At 36.8% G+C, this 8,033-nt stretch overlaps 1 long non-coding RNA gene across 1 annotated transcript in view; it reads right to left on the reverse strand.

Moving 5' to 3' along the window:
- Positions 1 to 3,269: 3,269 nt before the first annotated feature.
- The window catches only part of LOC106148581, a 10,676-nt gene continuing 5,912 nt past the window's right edge, over positions 3,270 to 8,033 (reverse strand). The window contains exons 2-3 of the long non-coding RNA XR_001234152.1: positions 5,726 to 5,853; positions 3,270 to 3,393 (exon numbers count right to left, since the gene is read on the reverse strand). This is a non-coding gene — a long non-coding RNA (uncharacterized LOC106148581). The remainder of the gene's footprint in view (positions 3,394 to 5,725; positions 5,854 to 8,033) is intronic.

An 8,033-nucleotide genomic window follows, 5' to 3' on the forward strand; every position in this document is an offset into this window, starting at 1 on the left:
ATAGTATTTGACCAAAAGTGGTAGCAGTCCAGGGTCCAGTCAAGCTGAAACATAAAATTAACCATTACAACAACTAAAAGCCAAATAAACAAAACAAACCAAGTAAATGTTTCCAAATCTGTGGATTGAAGCTTGTAGATACTGCTTGGAAGATCGGAGATTTGTGCAGCTACTTTGCATCCTCAGCATTCACAAGGGCCTAGCTGTAATTTAGGTTATTCCTATGACACTGAATCTTTATTCTTGGGCAAGCAAACTGATTAAGATACATGCAGTAAATGAAAGGGAACAGTATATATATGAAGTATACATGCATATACAAAAAGGAAAAGAAATACACAAAATAGTAGAATTATCTCCATCTAAAGTTGTCACAATATTCAGAAGAATATTCATAATATTGTAGGGTGCAATTATCAGAAATATTTGTAAGTTTGGATAGCTCATTGTCCAAAGCAGGTCACATGGAATATAGCTATATATATGCATAAGCTGTAAAAATACCTAATGCAGTAACTGAGTACTGGCCAAGATTAAAGTGCACTAGATTTTCAAAGGGAATTATGAAGGAAATAGGGGGTAAAATCCTTGATCATGGGGAGCCTTTACAGAAAATGCAAAAAGTTTTACAGTGTGTCTTGGTTATTTTTCTCTCACTGCTGAGTTAAAATACCTGACATCCAGAATTCAGGAAGGAAAGGTTTATTTAGCTCACAGTTTGTGGAGGTTTCAGTCCATACTTGGCTGGGTCCAAGGCAGTGTGGCACATGGCAGAGGACAATAGTTCATGGCTGTGGAAGACAGCAAAAGCAACAAGAGCAAAAAAGGAGGAGTGGTGGCAAGCAGCCTCTTTCCCTCCCTTACACCGTGTGTAAACTACCCGCCCCAGGGCGAGTGTAGCTCTCACACCCATAATCCCAGTTTTGGAACACATCAATCGTAAACTCTAGAAGCCTGGCCCATGACTGCATGAAGCTTTGGGGGGACATCCAGGCACAAACCATAACATAGTGAATGCAAAACAAGAAACCCTCCCTAAATATGTACCCATAAAAAAGGTAAAAGAAATGTACCAGTGCATAGATAACTATACATACTTAATCATTTGAATCCCATGGATTTGTAATTTGCGATGATCTAGTCCTGTGGCTTACTAAACTGATATTCAACTTTTTGCTGAGAACAGTTTTCAAGGAACATAAAGAAGGGACGATTTCCTTGGTATCTAACATGTGCCAGGTATAAGACAGCTGTTTTACATGCATCATCTCATTTAATTCTTAAGTGTTCCTGTGATGTGAACTTTTTACACATGAGGAAAGCAAGTCTCAGAAAAGTTAAATGTAGATGTAAATATAGGCCATTCAAACTAGTAAGAAAATGCTTAGTCGGGGCTGGGGATTTAGCTCAGCGGCAAAAGCGCCTGCCTGGCAAGCGCAAGGTTGTCAGTTCGGTTCCCGGTACCGGAGAAAAACCAAAAAAAAAAGAAAATGCTTAGTCAACTTCAGAGGGCCAACTATTATTAAGACTATTAAAAGATCACGTGGACAAATATTGATAAATCCAGTACAGGTCACCATTATCTCCTTGTTACAGCTGAGGGGTGTCAACCAACACCCCTCAGCTATCTCTGGTGCGATAGCTTGCTTAAGTTTACTGAATACATTTTGAATAACAGAACCACTTCCTACATGGTAGTCAATGAGTTTGACTTTTCATTAATTTACAGCCTACCTTGTCTCCCATTTTAAACTGAGCTAATCAAATTTGATTTTTGAGTTTTATTTGTGAAGTATCTTAGTATGAACATTTTTGTGAGATTGTGGCTTTCAGAGATTCCAGGATAGATATTGCTAGTCCACAAAGATAACGCATTTAGGTCCTTCTCTCTTGATTCCAGCAAGAAATCTCAGAGCTCCCAAGTTGTTCTGTTTAATCAAATAGTAATCACCATGTACAATTACAGAGTGCTTTGCTGGACCAGGTTCAGCAATACATGCATCCAGTTGTGTGTACCATAGGCGAGAACGCTAACCCTCAGCAAACGTCCTGATTCTAGAAGAGCGTAGTGGTACTGAGTTAGACATAGTTCATGTTAAACTTGCAGTAGACTTATAGAAAACAAAATCATAAATGAGCACCCTGCTCAAGATTGCTCTTCACAGTACTTTGCTACTAAATAAAAGGGAGGCTCTGTGTTCGCCAACTCTTTGCAGGTGATTAGTGTCAATAGCTCAGAGAAGCCCTGTTTTTCCTGTATTCAGAGATGTGAGAGGTCGTTTCAGAGCTAGCCTGTGTGGTTTAGATTGTGATCCGCAGCTTTGGTTTTCTTATGATTCATATCGATTGCTCCAATTTGTATGCTGCTTTGCTCTATAGCTTCTTGATCCACTTGTTTCTTTCCTCCTTGGCTATGGTTATGGGTTATATTTCTAGTTTTCTACGTTCTTTTCTTCTTGCACTTGCAGCATTTGTGCATGAGGTGGCTTTTTCTGTTGTTGTTCCAGCAATTCTTGTTTTTGTTTATTTGCCCTGCTGCCAGGCCTGTTTGGCCTTGTCTTATAAGATAATGGAAAGGAAAATGCATTGTAAGCTGTAAAGTACAATTCAAATGTAAGAGATGATTACTGTTTCTTATGAATAAGAACCTTGTTTGTAGCGGTGAGTCGTCTTGCTATAATCTAGGACAAAGAGCAGCAACTGATTGGACAGGTGGGTCATATTTATGCACTAAAAGCCTGGTTGGCAGCAGCTTTAGTAACAGATGTCTTCTGTGAAGTTGGATTACAACCTGTGCCCATCTAGAGAATGGAGACACAGTCTGAGGAGGACACAGATGCCCCACAGAGGGCAGCCCCAACCTCCTGATTGGTCCCGCTTGGTGCCTGATCCCTAACTTGTGCCCACACTCTGATGTTGGAAGCCTGAAATGCATGGCCAGTTTTGGACCAGGTGAATATTCCTTCTCCTTCTGCTTTAAGTGCGAAAGATTCCTATGATCTGTCAGAGATGCTATTCTAGACTGTGGCAGCACTGGAGCAACACCATTGTTGACTTGCTCCACAACAAATTTACATCACCTTCCAAGAATCAGTCTAAGAGTGGTTTGAGAACAGGACTTATATCCTATTTAAATCCTACTCACTTTAGATGTGTACTCCATGTATACAGAGTACAGGGCTCCATGTATACGCTATGATCACAAAATACGGTGAATGTTTCAATTTTTTTAAAAGAATGTTTATTACAGTACAAGGCACCTTACCATTAATTCCACTGAAATTAACCACCTCACTTCAAATACACTTATCTCATCCTCCTCATCACTCTCTGAAGCAATGGCAGTCCTCTTCTGGGAGGTCTGTGGATGTGCTGCCGTGGCTACCTCCGTGTCTGGAATCAAGTCAAAATGTTTATCTTATGATCATTTTAACTTTGGAGAAGAGTCAAGAGTAGGGCCTGATCTGGTGAATATGGTTGATGAGGACACACCACGCTTCTTTTTGACAGAAATTACCATAAATATGTTGAATTACTTCAGTACATAGAGGCAGACATGGAAAGATGTGAAAGAAGACTTTCAAAACTGCTTCAGAAAGTGACCAGAATAATGGGATACATGTGTACAAAGCGAGAGGGAGTATTTTGAGGGGACTTAATGACAATGTGTTTTTACTGTAATACATTTTAAAAGTTTTTATTGAAATATTCATTATATTGTTTCATCCTACTTCATACAGCCATCCTCTTTCAAGTGGTGTAAGGCCAGGAACAGCAGGTGGCTATGGATGCTGTCAATGCTTGTATCCAGTGCTATTTCCTAACTTTTGAAAAGTTGTAATTTATTTCCACTAAGCTGTTATTAGTGAAAGCCATCCCAACTTTGAGTTAATAAAAATAAAAAGGAGAGGCCAGGGAGATAGCTCAGTGGCACAGTGCCTGCCTGGCAAGTGCGAGGTCCTGAGTTTGAGTCCTGGTACCAAAAAAAAGAAGCCTTTATTATATGCTCACTAAACTGGAAATGCAGAAATTTCCTTCTAAAGTAATAAAAGGGATAAGAATCTCCCTAAATCTTCGTGTGAGGTTCCAAGGTGGGGGGGCTGCATTTTATGAGGCAATACCTCTGTGACTCAGTATCCTTAGGATCAGTACAATGCTCCCTCATGAGATGGGCAGTATTTGAGTCCATCTTTGTCTTCTGAATCACTCATTTATTTAACAAATAGTCATTGAACACTTACTTGGTGCCAGCCGGATACTACGCTAGATTCTGGGGGCCACTCAACACTTCTGACAACTTTCCTGAATCTCACAGTCTTTTTTGCTATAGCCTGATCACTGTTTTTGGGTCAGACACATTTGGGTTTTGGCGGCTTCTTTGTTTTTCTTTTTATGTTACTTGGCAAAAGTTACTTGATAATTTGTCACCTGGATCTTACTTATACATCTGTAAATTTGGGGATAATAATTACCACATAGGATTCCACAAATAGTGTGTATGCAACAGTCTGTGCTGGATGTATAGTAGACCTTTCACTCATTAATTTGTGCTTGCACAATCCTGTCCACTCATCTCTCGGTCATACTCATTGAGTACTCTCCTCTACCTGGGGAAACTGGGGTTCCATATGGAATTTAATAGCATTGAAGTCTTTGTATGAATAGACATAGGGATAAGACATTTTCAATAAAGTGTAGATTCTAGTTCTGGATTCTAGAGTTGTAAATAGAGACGCAGTTTCAGTTCAACATTTATTAGCATGATTGAAGATCATTTTTTCTTTACCATTTATTTTCACCTCGCTTCATTAAGTCATAACTGACAAGTAAAAACTACACATTTCTATACTGTGTAAATTCTTTTTTAAAGATTTAATCAGTTAAACTATTTAACTGGATGGCTGAATAAATATTAAAATAAGAACATAAACTTGCTAATAATCAATAATACAAATAGAATGGATTATAAAAATATTTAATTAACTCAAAGAAAGAAGAAAATGAGAACAAAAATTGACAATTCAAACAGAAAACAAATGGAAAAATTAAATCCAGCCACACATATTAAATATCAAGATGTAACTATTATAGGAAAATGATAGAAAAAATAGAGTATGTTAACACTAACATAAAGAAAGTCATTGTGGCACATTAATACCTGAAAAAGTTTTCAGAGGAGAGTATTATTAGGGATACTGAGTGTCATTTTATAATGATAAAGGAGTCTAGTCACCAATAGGACATAAAATTCCTGAATGTTTATGCATTAAGTAATAGAACTTCCAGTTGCACAGAACAAAAACTGATAGAACTGCAAAGAAAAATTTAAACATACTCAGTTATAATGAGAAGTTTCAATATTCCTTTCAATAGTAAATAGAACACATAAAAAGTCAATTAAGATATAGAAAATCTAAAAAGGATTATAAACTGATTTAACTGAGCTCTCTTGAATACTTCATCCAATAACACAGGAGTACACAGCACTCTATACCTGCCAGTCTACCACCTACCACATGACATAGCATTCTAGCCAGTTCTGTGTATTGATAGGAAAATACTTGTCCTTGTAGTAAACACTGTTGTTTTATGCCTCTTCAGTCCATGAGAAATGGCACAGAATTCCTATGTGAGCTATATAGGCTTCTCCTTGAGACATTGTTTCTGGATGTGCTAGCTAGTCTTAGCACCAAGAAAAGGTCTTTGTTTCAAAAGAATAGCTCACCTGTCCAGGATGAGGTCAGAGACTGGCTATGAGTCACAGATCTAATCCACACATTGTCACCTTGCTGGGGAGAACAGCAGCCTCTAGCTGTGTCCAGACCTATTAACATTACCATAGTAGACTTATTACTGAAAAACAAAACAAAGGAAAACATTGCCAGAGTTTCTAGCACTGTTTTGATATCTAGACTATTGAAATCAGTCAAGCCATAAAGATGTACCCTCAAGAAACTACTTGGAAGACATGGTTCCCTTACATATTGTATGACAAAACAGATTTTCTTGTCCTCCCACCTCCCTGAAGGGAGAATACTTCAAGCTATAGAGATAGGGTAGAATAGTCAAGTAAACATGTAATCAGCTTTAAATTATAAGGTGTACATGGTAATTTACACAATCATATTACACATTATAATATATTGAGAGAAGAGAAAAAAAGATAAATGAGAAGAATATTTGGCATTGCAGTATCACTCCATGCTGACATTCTACAGGTTGGCTCCCAGTGGGCTTGGTGGTCAGATGTAGAAGGGAAGGATAGAAAAGGAAGATAGCTACAGCCAGACTCTGGATCACAGGTGCCTCAGTGTGTACCTTGGCTGCATCTTGACTTTCTGTGCTCGGTGCCTTTCTCCATGAAATCACTCCTCTCATGGACATACAGCTACAGTCTAACTGTAATACACAGCAATTTATCATGTCTATTGGCAAGTAATATTCTGCTTTATAAACCATGTGTGGACTTTATAACAGTATGCTTCCATTTCTCCTCTCCTGACCTTTGTGCCAATCTTACCATAAATTTATTTTTATGTATCTTGTAAAGCCCATAATAGATTTCAAATATTTTTGTTTTAAATAATCAATTGGCCTTTAAGCACAGTGTACCTTGGTTCATGAACTCTTTTGTTTGCACATAACGTGGTTCACAGACAGAAGCATTGAGCAAAATTTTGCTTTTGTTTGCAAACTCTGCACTGGGTGACAAACACAGTAGTGGCCATCTTTCCCACACAGACACACGGGGCCATCCTTACCAAAATCATAGAACAAACTCAGTTTGTGAGCTGAGGTACCACTGTAATTTAAGTAATAAGTGAATGCATATAATTATCAACTCAGTTGCTATTCTCAGTACTCTTCATTGTGTAGTTAAGACTTAACATCTGTTATCATTATTCTGCTTGAAGTGTTACCTTTAATATTTCATGTACTGCATATCTTCTGATAATGAATTATTTTAGCTCTCATATGTTTGGGAAATATTTATTTATTTATATATACTGGGATTGATCCCAAGGTGATAAAGATTCTATGTCAACAATTTCCCCCTTTGATACCATAGAGAGATCAACCTCTTGTGTTCATCTTGTGTTATTTCTAAATGAAAACATAACTCTTCGCTTAGCTTTGTTTCTCTTTTTGAAATATGTTTATTTCCTCCCTCTAATTTTTTTTTAGATTTTAACATTTAGTTTTAAGAAATTGAACTAAAGCATGCCCTGCTGTGTTTCAGTGTGTGTGTGTAATTTATAATTTTCATCAAATTCAGAAGTTTTCAGTCAATATTCTTTAAACATTACTTGTTGTTCTTCCCTTTTTAGAGACTCCACTATCATAAATATCAGGCTTCTCATTCTGTATCTCTCACAGGTTCTCATTTATTTGTTTTTCTCATTTTTGGAAAGTTTCTACTGCTGTAGTTTAAGTTTACTGATGTTTTCTTCTGCAATGTCTGATCTGCTCTTAATCTGATGTAATATATGTTTCGTCTCAGACTTTTCAGTTTTCATTTGTGATTTTTAAAAGATATTTTTCATGTCTCAGCTCACATGCTAAAATATTTGTCCCCTTCTTGAACATTAGAAATACCATTTTAATAACTCTCTTAATGTCCTTGTTTATTAATTCTGCCATGTGTCAGTTTGGGCCATTGTCACTCTTTTTATTTTTTTCTGAATCATGGTAATTTTCTGCTCCTTTCTATGCCTGGTCATTTTTATGTATTTATTTATTTTTAATTTTTTTATTTTAAAAATAAAAGAAGGGAAATATTAACAAACAGACAACCATTTACAAAATAACAAAAGAACAATACAAACAATACAGAGATACAAACAAAGTGGTAGGAAATTAACAATGCTTGTTGTACTACATATTGATATCTTCAAAATGATTTCTCAGGAAAACAAATAGAGACATGCAGTATTGATCAATCAAGGAATCATTAACTGTTTCTTTCAGCAAAGAAATAGAAGACAGTAGTTCAACTATGTTAGCTATCCTTTATATACATAAATACAAAACTT

The sequence above is a fragment of the Chinchilla lanigera genome, unplaced genomic scaffold (genome assembly GCF_000276665.1).
Source record: "Chinchilla lanigera isolate Chin_1 unplaced genomic scaffold, ChiLan1.0 scaffold00023, whole genome shotgun sequence".
NCBI lineage: Eukaryota > Metazoa > Chordata > Mammalia > Rodentia > Chinchillidae > Chinchilla > Chinchilla lanigera.